Source organism: Dreissena polymorpha, chromosome 11 (genome assembly GCF_020536995.1).
Source record: "Dreissena polymorpha isolate Duluth1 chromosome 11, UMN_Dpol_1.0, whole genome shotgun sequence".
Taxonomy (NCBI): domain Eukaryota; kingdom Metazoa; phylum Mollusca; class Bivalvia; order Myida; family Dreissenidae; genus Dreissena; species Dreissena polymorpha.
This window is the reverse complement of record NC_068365.1, coordinates 60,888,466-60,903,917: the sequence shown is the minus strand read 5'-3', so window position 1 is coordinate 60,903,917 and position 15,452 is coordinate 60,888,466. Positions and strand designations below refer to the sequence as shown.

Genomic DNA, 15,452 nt, shown 5'->3' with positions numbered 1-15,452 from the left:
AATGGCAATTACAGAACAAGTACCGCTTGAACAGTTTGTACTGATAGTATCAAGTTTAAAAGTAATTAAAAAAGGAAGTTTATTACTTCCCTACAGATCTTTTCAATATGCGTTTGCGAGTATAAACTATTATTTAAATACTGAGCACGTGCTATATTTTTTTTTAAAATAAGTCAATATCCTTAACTTACTATTTTTCATAATCAAGTATTAACTGAAATGATCGGATAATTTCTCCGACTCTGCATATATATATATATATATATATATATATATATATATATATATATATATATATATATATATAATTAATCCTAATTTGAACATTGTGAAATAAATTACGACCGCTAAAAGCGAATTGATTATCTAATTTCACTAAAGACGTTTCTTTATAATACAATTAAACGACATTTTGTATGTGTGTAAGCACAACATGACATCATAATGGTTCAAAAGGTTTCCTTGAGTATGTCCAATTAGTTATTTACATTGTTCTATCGTAAAGACGTATGAATATGAATTTTAAGTACTGTTTTATATAAACGCGTATTGTATCAATCATTGAAAAGTATAATCGCAAATACAATATAAGAATCACCAACAGTGTGTAATGCCACATACGGTAAATTAAAAAATACAACCAACCGAACATACGAAAATGTAGACTACAACAACGTATATAATTTAATTTTAAATTGCGTCGCGTGTGTCCTCAACATAAATGCAGTTAAAAGCGCAACAAAGTTCAAATTTACAGTAACCCAATAATATACACCTAAATATGATTTAACCAAAACAGATAATACAAATTAACATCCTTGGTACAAAGATGTACCCAATGGGAACTTCATATATATATAATTTTTTATGAACAGTTTATTTATTTATTTGCATAATAAGCAAAACATTCTTTGGGCAACATGTAATCATATTATAAATGCATATACGCATTGAGATGAAGTTTGGCTATATCAAAAATGCTGTATGCAATTAGAATTATTATACAATAAGTGTAAGAAAGTAGGTCATAGAATACAACTATTGTTAATAGATGACACAAATATAATCAAACAAAAACAGCAAAATATACAAGAAATAATATAAAAAACTATGGTATATTATGCGAAATAATTTTAAACAACTAGGAATCAACACAAGAATCAATGACTTCTTGTCGCTTTAACATTGCAAAATAGATAAATCGATACTTTATGGATGAGTTTTACAGCCTTTGATGCAATATATTTTTTTTAATAATTCAAGGTATTTAATGACAGCATTATTTTGTATTTGGATCTCAGATCTTTATTAATTTCACACATACATATAAAATAAAATTCAGATTTCATCATTCCAGTAGTACACACTTTATACTTTTGATCAGTGACGTTAATATTATTAAATTTGCTTCTTTCTATTTCTAAGTGATGCGAACACAATCGAAATCTACTCAATCCTTTTCAATATCAATTTAATTGAAGCATGTTTAAAAAATCCTTTTAAATGTGATATCATATGAAAGCTTACTTTGAGACCGTGAACATTCAAACCGAGTTTGATTGTAAACGTCTAGGACTCTTTGTAATAGCATATAAATGCAACTAATTTCGTTATTCTGGCGCAACCACAAATTATTAAAACCAAGTGAATCAAGTGTTGTTTTGACAGCATTTGGCCAAAATATTTTGTTGTAAAAATTAAAACAATTATAATCAAAAGTTTATTTATCAAAGTATTATGTGACTGCATAATAATACACCAATAGTTTAGGACTCGTTCTTTTCAAATGTTCACCAATATCGTTGATAAACAGAATACACTTAAGTGGTGACAATCGTTCACCATGTTTAACCCTTAAAGATTCATCAAACAATTCTGAATATGACGTTTTACTTGTACGTTGTATGCAAGATTTTTCATTTTCATACATGGAGTTCAGCATATTAAGCATTTTGCAGCTGATGTATGTTAATCCAAAGGAGATCATGATTGCAGTATCGTCTACAAAGGCACAAGCTAGTTTGAAATTATTTGCTAAATCCTTCTAAATGATACTATGCAAAATGAATATACAATAAGACTTGCTACGATTATTTATAAAACCTAATTGACATTCATTAATAACAGAGTAATCCTCGCATCGCTTATAAGATGAATTTGCAGTGTTAAAGAAAATTTTAGTTGACTATTAACAAGAATTATCCCTCTATAATGGCCGATTTCGATTTATCACCTTTTTGAATAATGTGGCAAATGAGCATTTAGTCCAAGACACCGGATATACGGTGTTTTCGAATTAATAATTAAAGATATTAAACAGATATGAAGCAATAAATTCATTACAATTAATGACAAAGTTCGCAACGTTACCGTCCAAATCCGCGCTTTAATTTCGTGACATTAATTAAAGTGATTTAAGAAATTATTTACATTTATATCATTATGATTTGTATTACCGCCTTTACACTTCTTTATATCTTTACACAATTTTCAAGAATCGAATTTAACTCGATGTTGCTCTATGACATTGTAAGTGTATTTAGCTTTTCACTTACAAACATAGCATGACCGCTTAACTTCTAAAAACATTATATACTTTTGTATCATTTTTTCGATTTTATTACATGTGTATTTGAACTCGCACTACAGCGTCGTTTCCCGTGGACCCGAAATGATATTTGATAGAGAAGAGACCACAGGTTGTTAATGCACGAATCCAAATCAAATAAACCGTAAGCCAACGACGGTGCAGTAGGTCAAAGTTGTAAGATTCGTTTTCTAATATGTTGAATAAGGTAGCATGATTACCTCTCGATGTATTCCAATTGGTAGGTTCATATGTATGCCCTCTCGTTGAATAGGGGATATATTGTTTTGCTGTATGTCGGTCGGTCGATCTTTCGGTCGATCTGTCTGTCATTAGACCAGTTCGTTTTCAATCAATAACTCGCAAACGAATTGACCGATTAACTTGATACTTGGCCATGGACGGTAGATGACCCCATCTTGAAACTAGGGTCACTAGGTCAAAGTCACTGTCACAATAAGTATGAATGCTTCTGATCAATAACTTGTCAACGGAATGACCGATTGGCTTGCTACTTGAAGCCTAGGACAGTAGATTACCCCACAATATATCGGGGTCAAAGGTTTAGGTCACGGTCACAATAAGTGTGCAAATCGTTTCCGCTCAATAACACGTCAACGAATTTATCAATTGGCTGATCCTTCCCATGTGTTTTGGCCTGGGTCATAATATGACTCCTATTAAAAATTACGTCATTCGGTCAAAGGTCAAGGTCACTGTCACAATAAGTGCTAAAATCGTTTCCAATCAATAACTCGTTAACGAATCGACCGATTGGCTTGATACTTCAAATGTGCATTTGTCTTTGACAGTAGTTTACCGCTATTGAAATTAGAGTCACTAGGACAACGGTCAAGGTTACTGTCACAATAAGTGTGACAGTCATTTCCGATCGATTACTCGTCGACGAATCGATATATTGGCTTGATACTTCACATGTGCATTGGCTTTTGACTTGGATGACCCCTAGTTATAATACTTTACTATTCTCAACCCATTTACCATAATGATGATTTAACAGAAGTGCATAATTCAATGTCAACTAAACACTTATTTAATTGGCAAAGTCACACTAATATAATAAGATTAATTCTTAAGGTTATACACAGCATTCTTTGCATAAAGTTAAAAATCGAACCATAAAACGGTTTGTAAAAACATCATGCGATTTGCGAATTGTAATATACATCATCGGCGGGCAAGTTTTCATAATGGTTCAAATTAGAATTTTCCAATAAGTCACTATTCTCGTTTAGAAAGTTACATTGAAATAAACAAAGTGTTCAAAACCCTCAATTGTTTTATAACCACCATAGGAATGCCCTGTTTTACAGAGAAAAACAAAGTGAACGTCATTGATGTTGTGGGAAAAATCAGGGTCATATAGTTTAGAACATAATCCTTGAACGTTCCAAACAAGAAATTTTAGCGGTTTTCGTTGCTGATCCTAGCTCGGGACTTGTTGTCGGCGAGACGCTCTGTTACTGGTTTGCCTACTTGCATTATGATTCTTGGTCTCGGAGCGTCCAGACGGTGATTCGGGAACTGGGTCTTAATGTTGCATCATCAATATGGAGTTTATCGTACACCAATTATGCACGTTTGTCTTCAGATTGAGCCCTGTGCCAGGTATGGAATGACGATTTTTCGTCGCGCTTGAATCGCCCGTGGGAACTGATCACTGATTAGAGGCACGAGGATTGTCCACCATTTTCTGTTAAAAGGCCCATAAACACTCTAATTAAACGAATATTTCGTAAAATATTTCGTAAAATAATTTTAACCCATAAAAACCAGTGTTCCTTATAGCAATAGCAAAAATGTCAACGCTAAATATCAAAGGTGAACATGGATTTAATGAGATAGAACATGATCGTTGTTAATTTTTGTATGACAATATATATTACATGTGTATTTACCGCGAATATATCCGAACATTTTATCGCGGCCGCATGATTTGCTCCGGGCGTAGGAAGCACGACGTAGTCAATCTCGCAAACGAGCTTTTTGTATCTCGTTACATCTATGCTACCGTACTACATCTACCGTTGAAACCGTTGAAATAAATTATCTCTCATTGAACATGATTTGAGGTTTAACGTTCGTTAGAGAGTGACAAGTTATTTGATTGCAAGCCAAGTATTTCAGTGTTAAGATTGGCCAACTGATCAAGGTCGATTGAAAGCTTGCACTTAGAGTTTTGCACTTGGTCCGCTTTTGTACTTGCAATTATTGTTTGCACACTGTTTGTTGGCAGACATTATATGACATACTAAGGCGGCCATGTAAATGTAATCTGATAATAGTTGTTGTGTTTATGATCAGTTATAAACAGGTAAACACATCGATTACACATTGACAGTCACGTATATTCGTGAACACGTATTGGTTATTGATAACAATGGTCAGTAACAAAGACACAAATATACAAAGGAGATACGAGAAAATCATAATTTTGTGAAAACCATATCTATTGCGTTGCAATTCGATTTATATCCTTCGTTAGTGGGTTTCACAACCGACACACAAACTAAGAAAGTGTGTTTAAACTGGTCCTAATACAGTTAAAAAAAGCAAAAATAATTAATTTGTTATCGAGCCCACACTACTGCGACCATCTTCATCTAACGCATGCGAATCATAGTATCTACACATGCGCAAACTTGGATAATTATGCTGGTGTCTTCAATATACGGAAACAATATGCATGAAATGCATCATATACGTACATTATCGGCATTGAATATTAAAAGAATATTCATAAGGGCCATGTTAAGAATATAATATAAATCGTCTAATCGCCATAAGCTCCACTCGTTCATATGATTATCCTTTCACTGCGGTCATGTCGTTTCTTGTCTTTTGTGATATTCAAGTGCAACATGTAACACAAAATGGTTATATTGCGTTAAACATAGGTTTTGCTTTTCTATAAATAATACACTTTGTATTGCTGAAGTCTTAAGCACATTTGCAAGGTCATAAAATGAATGAGCATACTTCAACTCGATAATGTATGGATTGTTTGATAAAGATTTACGACGTACTTAATGCGAACCTCGAAAACCCAAAACTACGTTTAACAGTCTAACAAACAATCGTAACGAGTACGGCTTAGCTGTCTACATGTGCTCTGGTCTGAATTACGAAGATAAGAATGTTCGTCGCTGAATATGTGGCAGACCAAACTAATGAAAATGTATAAGCAAAAAAAAAAAACAAAAACAACACCTGCATCTGATCTTAGTAGGTATTTTGTCAGTATGTTTGCGCAGGGAATACTTATACAACGTTTACCATTATGATGTTATTTTCCCCTGATAATATGACATAAATACTGTTGAAATGGCGAGACATTTTACGACCAAGCCAACAACTATATCCTTTCAACAAAATGTCTCAAGTAACACTCTATTTTACATAATGTATCAACAATTAAGCAAGATTTGGTAAAAGCCGCTGTATTTCTGTATATTCGATTTGTATAATTATGTATGCGTAATAAACTAAAAACTAATAACCAAAATACCGTCACCGTCAGTCTAGTTCATGTGCATGTATTGAAGCGGCGATTAAAAAACCCACATCATATACTGTATCTGATTTTTATGCCCCCGGTAGGGTGGCATATAGCAGTTGAACTGTCCATCAGTCCGTCCGTCCGTCCGTCCGTCCGTCCGAAAACTGTATCATTGGCCTTAACTTTTGCTATATTGAAGATAGCAACTTGATATTTGGCATGCATGTGAATCTCATGAAGCTGCACATTTTGAGTGGTAAAAGGTCAAGGTCAAGGTCATCCTTCAAGGTCAAAATTCAAAAAATACGATCCAAGGGATGTAATAAGCTTTAAAAGGGAGATTATTTCTAAACCTGCCAAATGATATATTGAAATATTATTTCAAAGCGGCGCAATAGGGGCATTGTGTTTCTGACAAACAAATCTCTTGTTTTATCTATTGCTTTGTGTATACGTATGCCAAATCGTAGTATTTTAAATGCGGCCAAATAATAGTAATTTATACACATGCAAGCTTTTAAATCTCGCATGGACAGGATCACTAAAATCAAAACCGACTTTCGGGCATATTTATTGTATTCTTAGGTTCGACTCATCCCTACAAACCGGCTTAGACCTAATTGCTGTGCATTGATCGTATTAAAGCGGTGATACCACTTGTAATGATTTTCAGTTTATAGTAAGTCTTCTGTTATACCAGATGTTAGATCTGACTCAACTGTAGACAACTGGCATCTAGTTTATAACTTTTGCTAAGTAGTTGTGTTAGTCGACATCAAGCTATGACTTGTAACTTGCTTTTATTGAGTTACATACAATTATTTATCTAAAACTGTTGTATGACCTTAAAAAATCGTTAAAACAGACCAATTGTTAAAATAACAACAACACATTATTTTAACTTTTTAATATTCGTCTGTATGAACTCGTATGCGAAATCGTCAGATAATTCATACAATGCACATATAAGATGCTTTGCAGCGTAACCTCGAAAGAGGTCGATTATTTTGTCACCGGAGACGTGTAACACAATTATTCAGAGAATAGTTGTACAGGAAGTTAATAAAATGAGATACAATAAGTTATATATCAAATCCACTTGACCGTATTTCGACCGCAGTTCTCTGGAATCCCAATTAAACCCTAATATAGAGACACCATATGAGAAAGATTATCCAATATATATCATATCAGGGCCGCGGCATGCGACATTTCATAACCATACCGTGATTTTAACTTTTTATAGCCTTTTACCTGATAGGATAGTCCATATTATTACATCAATGAGCAAAACAAATGTTGATAACCTGAAGAGCTAATAAAGGCACCATGTAGTAAAATTCTATATTACTTTAAATATAAAAAAAATCCGGAATGCCTTCCTCTGAGAATTATAATTGATTTAATATAAAAATGTACTTACGAAGGGTAGTTTGCAATCTGTGTTAAGCTGTTCCTCTAATAAGATGTTTTCACATTGAACTTTTATTTTGCGTACAAACCAGACGTGGTTCTATTTTTATACACATTTATTTAACATTTTCTTAACGATTTAATACACCTTTTAGTTATTTTTAGAAGGTTGGAATGGATATATACTTCTACAATTTTAATTTTCGTAAAGACTGTTTTGTGAAAAAAATACAAGTCATTAAAGAACGAAGAACGAAATTAAATAAACTAACAGTATTTAATATTCAAACATTACATAAAAATGCAGGGTATTTGTATATGTGTAAATGGATACTTATCTTCAAATAAAGGAAGAAATATTTTCTATTTATGACACTAAACATTTAAAACAAACATTGTATCGCACACAATTTTCAAAAATGCAAGTCATGTTGTATTTAAATGGATTCATTAATTTTATTTGCAGAAATTGTATTATATGATAATATATAAATTATATGGTTTTGTTGGTATTCATAGTAAATTCTTTCAGCTCGAAAAATGCGTCTTTAAGATTATTTCACTGTTTCATCACAAGGTTCAAAATAGCCGTTGAAAGTTTTTCGAAATACTAGTTCCTTCGAATCAGACACTTTCACCTTAAACTATTATTGAGAATTTAAGTTAAAATCTCCTTTTTGCGTCATTCATGTGTAAATAGTTTGACAAATTATTAAGACTTACCGTTACTGATTTGTTTCGTTTTTACTGTTTACACTTATCACATGTTATATTGATGTCGCTATCCTCGATATTCTGGGAAACCAGAAGCATTAAACTGCCAACGTGCATTTAAATAAAAAGGTAGTTTCTTTTTTGTGTTTTTTTATTTTATAGTTCATGATGTTAATATTTAGAAACTATGCTTCTTGTGTACACATGAAAAATATGTGCATATGAAACGATGTTAATTTCAGCATATGTCGATAGGGTAATTTTGGATCACATTTGTGCGAGCTAAATGTTTACAAAGTGTCATCTTAAACATGATAAGCATTTGTAGTCTTTTTTTTATGTGTGCATGTACTGTTTGCTAATGTTCAAATAAATGTATATCTGCAGGTTAACTCAATTAATAAGTGACAACTTTCATTATTATTATTATTATTATTTGTAATTTATAACGGCTTATCTCTTTTCACCATTTTATGTTGTAAGTTTGTTTATAATGTTAACTTAAAATTTATGAATTGTTGCAGATTATAACATTATCATCTTAGTTTGCAAAAAATATCGACAACGAAACCAACAAGCATGTTGCTTATCCCACAAAGGGCTGAACTGGCCGGCGAGAAATGGCGCCCAACGTGTTTTCGCTTCATGGTCATTATTAGAAAACTGTCCATGTTCACACATATTGCACCAGGGTGTGTGTTTCATTATCGTTATCATTTAGAATGCTTAAAATCAAATGAGCTCAATAGACAATTCCTTATTGCCACGTACAAGTGTACTTTTCAAGAGGATCCTGTAATTTTGCCGTTGAATAGAATACCACGCAAGGTTAATTATTGCAATTTGAGTGCTTAAGAAGTTTTGATTCACTTAATAATTTAGTGATTCATTACTAATGTACACTCGTGCATGTTTATGAAATAATTAAGAATAACATTTAAAATTAATATAAGGAACATTGTGTATATACAAGTTTACTATTATTTATATTGTGTACACATAATTACTAATCAAAGACTCTAATGCCACTTTACTAATATTAAGAGATTAAGTGTCCCTGCATGAACACTAACGACTCATCATTCACTAAATTTGCATTCACTTGTCCGTATATACAATCGGCAAGGTTCAGTAGTTGTACCATAGGTCTTACAAAGTGAAACAGAATGCTATTTTGAAGATAAATATATTTCAAATAAAAATATGTTTTCAAACATTTTAATCATTTTACAATGATGCAAATACGAAGAAATTGTTCGTTTACATAGCAAATTACTTCTTAAAAATATTAAACAAATACTATCTTTGATTTCAATAGAATATGCCGTTTCAATGATTATTAGCCCGGTTTATTGTTCAAAATATCGGGAAACATTGTGAAGATCGCGGATGTTCGTTCACCGTTATAGTAGACTGTGTTACCAATACAATATTGGACAGTGTAAGATGTGCGTAAAGAATAATAAAATCCAAAGGAACTAAAATTTAATAGACGGAATGCGCACTGATAATAAGCTTGTGCGTAGAATATTAATCGGACTCTGTTTATTGCATACAACAGTTAAAACATTGACAACTGATAGTACAGGGCGTTTCGGGATTACAAAAAAATTTCTTTTATGTGGGTAACAAAAACTAGCAATACTTGTTTCTTTTTTAAAATCTTTCAAAGCGGAAAGTAGTAAAGGCAAACAAAAAGGCTCTGTAAGATTCGAAAACAACAACAACTGAATAGATGAGAAAGTCAGTGCATTTTTGTCTTCATAAGGAATCTAATTATTCATATTTCTTTATAAAATACAATAATACATTATGTTTAATTTATTACAACTTTAAAAGATAGGAACTTTAAATAAAATACATTGCAATAATACATTTGTATTAAATTAAAACATCTATCTAGTAAATGTATTTAAACTAAATTAACTTAATATAATAAAATAAAGTAATTCAATTAAATCGTCGATTCGAATAAATGTGATATTATTAAAATCAGTACAGAAATTGAATTAAAGCATTGTAAATGATAGTAAAGTTTTGTGTGTTTTTTTTTAATTGAATTTAGTTAACTTGTAATGTTAATGCCATATGCAAAACTACTAAATGAACTTTAATTTGATTAAATTTTGAAATTATATTAGTTATTTCCATTTAAAATTAACTTAACTTAAAGTGTTGATACATAATGATATATGACAGAAAAAATTAAATAGATACACAAAAAATATATATATAAATGAAAAGTCCTTGTTAAAAGTAAAGAGCTCATCCCAAAGATGGATCATTTACGCTTGACTGAAAGAGAACAGAGGCTACGACGGAGAGAAACGCTTAAGGCAGATATTTTTCAGAAAGAATGACAAATACAAGAGAGAACAAATGAAAAGCAGATTAAAACAAATAAAACAAACGGACAGAGGCTTAGAAATATTACAAACTCAAGAATCACAACGGCATAGAAATGAGCTTAGTGAGAAAATGAGACAAGCAAGACAAGAATTGGATTAACAACATAGATTTGTTCACAGAGAACAACAGTTGGGGATGAGCTTCTGAGAAAACAAAGCAGGTCTTTTGACATTGAAAGTCAAAGACTGAAGAAGACTGTGATTGACATAGAATTTGAGGACGATGAGTTGAAAAGAGCATGTGGGCATATTAAAATCTATTTGAATATCCAGACTATTCAGAGAAAATAACAGTTACGCCGAAATGACATACGCAGATCGATCACTTATTACAACTGATGAATACGGGTATGTCGACAGTATAAGGCCAATGCTTAAGGAAGTGAATGATTGTACATATTTTAATTAGTTTTCAGCCGTAAGCAATGGCACGGTAGACACAGAATTAAAATGGTTACGAATAAATACTAATGGAGAGAGATAAACATAACACATTGCAACCAGTTGATAAACAAATGCATTAAGAGTGACATTGACTATAAACTGGAACTGAACACTATGCAGGAGCAAATTGACTTCATGAAACTGAAGGAGAAGGACGCACTCAGAAAGATTATGATAAAGGAACTTTTAAGATAAACAAAACAAAAAGAAATGGCTGCAAAAAAAGGAAATAACTTGAAGATGAACGCATATGAAGTGCACTAAAACAACAGAAATGTGAATTAGAACAGAGTCTATTGGAAAAGCAATGCGTTTTAAGCTAACTGGATGAAGACTTACTAGATTATGGTAAAGGTCGAAATAAACCACAGGACAGTAAGATCAACGACAACAAACAAGCTTAAATAATAATACCAAATGTACCAAAATTTACTGAACCAAGAATTTTTTTTAGAATGGAAAATAGAAAGCATGCTTGGCTCAAACATATACAAATCAGAAATATTGTGAAAAGCTATTTGAGATGCAATGGGTGAAAACCCCCGGAAAATATAAGCAACCCTAAAACCTACACCCTCAATAGTTGAAATATTAGAGACATCAAAAAGCTATTACGGAGATATTATAAGGGTAGAATATATCAAGATCGAGTATTGCAAAGCTAACCAAGAGTAAGAGGAAGACATTTCTGTATGGGGAATGCGCCTAGAAGAGTTTGGTACAAAAGGCTCTAATTAGAGATAAGATACAAACAAACAGAAGTTAACAAATGCTACGAATACGCTTCTGGAAATACATAAGGAACACGGAACTCAAGAATGCAACGGGAATGTTTTATGACTGGGACATAACGTTTGAAGAATTGAGAAAACAGATATTAAAAGATGCACATGAACTAGTCGTGTGTAATGAAATACCCCCAAAAAATAATTGTTCACCACATTGAAGACCACACGAAACTGTTGAATGACCTTGAAGAGCAGATAAAGATGATGGAAGCGAAATTCAATTCGTTGATAGACGAAAGCTACATAACTATGAATACAGAACAAAGAAATACATCTATAAATGATACAGACAGGATAGATGCATCTAGAAATTACAATAGAGGTCGGTCATACAGGGGATACCAACACAATAACAACTTTAAGTTCAGAGGCCGAAGTGGAGACCGCTAACACAATGATCGATGTAACCGCGGATCGATTTGTTCAAAGAGCAGAAGAATCAGTACAAACCCTAACTCCAAACAACACACAACAGAAGGTATTTCAAAGAAAATGACAATTTAGATCAAATAAGAATAAACGGACAAGACATCACAGCGTTAATTGATAGTTGATCACCACTCAAGTGTTTTAAAACATAATTGATCCGAAACAAGATATCCATTCTAGGGAGGAATTCAACGTATCGTTCAATGTTTAACGGCAGCAAAATTTCATATATTGGATCAATCGTTTTCCACTGTAGCTAAACCTAACATATTCCTTGTAATAGGAATACCACGTTACAGCTCATGTAGAAATTGGACAGCTCATGTGTTATTGGGATGCAATATGCTACGCGAATTACAACCAGTGTGAACAATACTACACTGTATAGTGTTTGGCAAGCAGGGTTTATGTCTATCAACACAAAGACAAATATTTATTTAGACTTTTGCAGTATACATCGTCATAACACTAAATATTTCACATACAATACTGTCACAGAGATAAACATGGAAATAACATTAACAGAAGCAGAATCGTGTACGGTTACGAAAAGGCTAGATATAATACGTGTTTTATATGGAGGATTTATATTTGAAGTTAAGTAACAACATTTAGAAGTATTTCTTAAATCAGAGCCTCTACAAATTTGGCTAATTTAATAAGTTCAACTTTATTCAGTGATTGATAAAATTTATAAAAAGATGCTCTTATGTTAAATCATTTCTTTAAGTAGTTATTCTAATATAAGCGTATTAAGGACCTTTACAAACAAAATGAAACTCATCCTCAACATCTTATTCGTTACAGCAAATGCAAAAACGTTTGTGTCGTGGCATATTTTGACCAGCATATTGTCCTGTTTAAATTCTGAGTGACAGACTCGAAGTTAGAAGCTTTGTGACGTAGTGTCTTAATGATTAAGGTAATAAATCGAAATAATGTTCGTACACAAACGTTGACTTAAACTCACGGCTCATATCTAAAATAGAGCTTTTCACAAAAGATTAGAACCATTCTTGTTTATAGACGTTGGAGTAGTGACAGATACCAGACCAATCATTCACCCAGGAGGAAGGTAGAACAGCAGCCGGATTATTTAGGAAACCAAAATATATAAAACAGTGGTAACAGAACCAGTAGATGATATGCAAAGCCACAGTGATATTATCTGTCAAGTCACTTTGCGCAAGGAATGCTTATAAACGTTTAAGATGATGTAAAGCTTATTTATATGTTACTTCCTTTGATAATATGACATAAATAATATTAGATGGCGAACCATCTCACGATCAAGCCAGCAACTATATGATGTCAACAACACTTCTAGTTTACATAATGTATCAACAATTAAGAAATATTTTGTTAAAGTCGCTTGATGTCTCTATATTTGATTTTTATACGCAGGCGTATTAACAGAAAATGATAACCAATATACAGTTACTGTAAGTCTATATTTTATAGTTCATTTTATTTACATTGGTTTCGTTTTTTTACTGGCATCCGTGTGCAGTTTTCATTAATGGAACAGAACTGTGTAGGTTTTGAAAAATCGGCTTCATCTTGTAAGCGTAATTTCATATTTTTCTCAACTTCAAGGGGAGATGATTCTGAACGTATTCTTACGTTGCTCATTTACGATAGGGGTTGAGTACTTATTGATATGAAAACACTGTACAAGTTTTAATGTGTTTACGACCGCCCCCACTCTCTCACACATATATTTCATTGGCATTATAAAAACAAAAAATGGTTACACTAAAACAGCATATTTATTTAAACTAAAATGTCTACATCAAAACAAAAAGTTAACATAGAACACAAATAAAATAATTTGATTCTACTGGGGCTCGAACCTTGGGCCTCTCACATGTGAAGCGAGCGTGTAACCACACCACTACGGAACCGCTTGAAAAATCATCTTCTATCTAAGATATTAATACGCTATTAATAGTCGGTTTAAATGTAAACCCGGAAGTTTAAACGCTGGATAGTGAGCGGGGTTTAAGGTCCATACCAAAGGGTCCATACCACAGGCAAGATACGGGTCAGGCCTGCGGCCTTCTATATGTGGTTCTTAAAAAAAACCTGTAGGAGTACTTGATAGTAATGAGACTGGGGTGCTGTGATGGTGCTCCTCATTGATAAGGGGCTGCTTCCTTTATCAAGACTCATTATTACAATTAATAATGCGTGTCGCGCTTCGCGCTCTATAGCGGCATTTATTAGTATATGGGTGGTTACTAGGATAGTGTAACAAAGAAGGTTTTAATGTGTTACGAACACCCTCACCCTCTCACACATATATTTCATGGGAATAATAAAACAAAAAAATGGTTACAATAAAACAGCATATTTATTTAAACTAAAATCTTTACATCAAAACAAAAAGTTAACATAGAACACAAATAAAATAAGTTGATTGTAGTGGGGCTCGAACCTTGGACCTCTCACATGTGAAGCGAGCGTGTACCACTACACTACGGAACCGCTTGAAAAATCACTTTCTAACTAAGATATTAACACACTTTGTTATGATTTCCACATAGTAAATTGTATATCACAACTAATTGCAAAATTTTAAAACGTTTTACCAGCCGGTTAACTTTTTATACTTGGTTGAATACACCTACCCCTTGACTCGGTTAGGCGTTTTCTATGGATTTACCCTATATCCAAAATATATAGTTTTTTGTAATGGGATATACATATATTTTGACAATTAACCTTATAAACGTACTCGACTGGATTCTGTTAGTAGATACCGAATGAAAAAAGTGTCATTGAAAGCCAATTGTGCCTTTGATTTCCAATGATATATGCACTTATCTGGATAAAATGGCAAAAACGACAACAAATGGTTCAGTGACAAGAGACTTTCATTACGTTTTATGTCACTTGTAGTGTGATAAAATGCATATATTGTACATATTTTTGTTTAACACAACATATTTACTACACACGTAAAAATTTTTAGGAAGTTTTACCGTTCCTATCTCAAGAAAGTTTACTTTGAGTATGCCTACCCCAATTCATTTTCACGCAACGAATTTAAGTATAAATTTGTATATCACTTCTTTTTGGGGGTTTTCTAGTTTCTTATTTAAAGCTTCAGTTATGAACCATGACATGTGAAGAAATTTAGCTAACTT

At 32.5% G+C, this 15,452-nt stretch overlaps 1 protein-coding gene and 1 long non-coding RNA gene across 2 annotated transcripts in view; both read right to left on the bottom strand.

Moving 5' to 3' along the window:
* Window positions 1–15,452, bottom strand: part of LOC127851558 (NF-kappa-B inhibitor cactus-like) — a 29,181-nt gene that overhangs the window by 6,019 nt on the left and 7,710 nt on the right. The window lies entirely within an intron of this gene.
* On the bottom strand, window positions 673–4,691 carry LOC127851566 (uncharacterized). Its single transcript, XR_008035823.1, has 2 exons — window positions 4,507–4,691; window positions 673–4,301 (listed from the first exon to the last, which is right to left on the bottom strand). It is a non-coding gene; the product is annotated as an uncharacterized LOC127851566 (long non-coding RNA).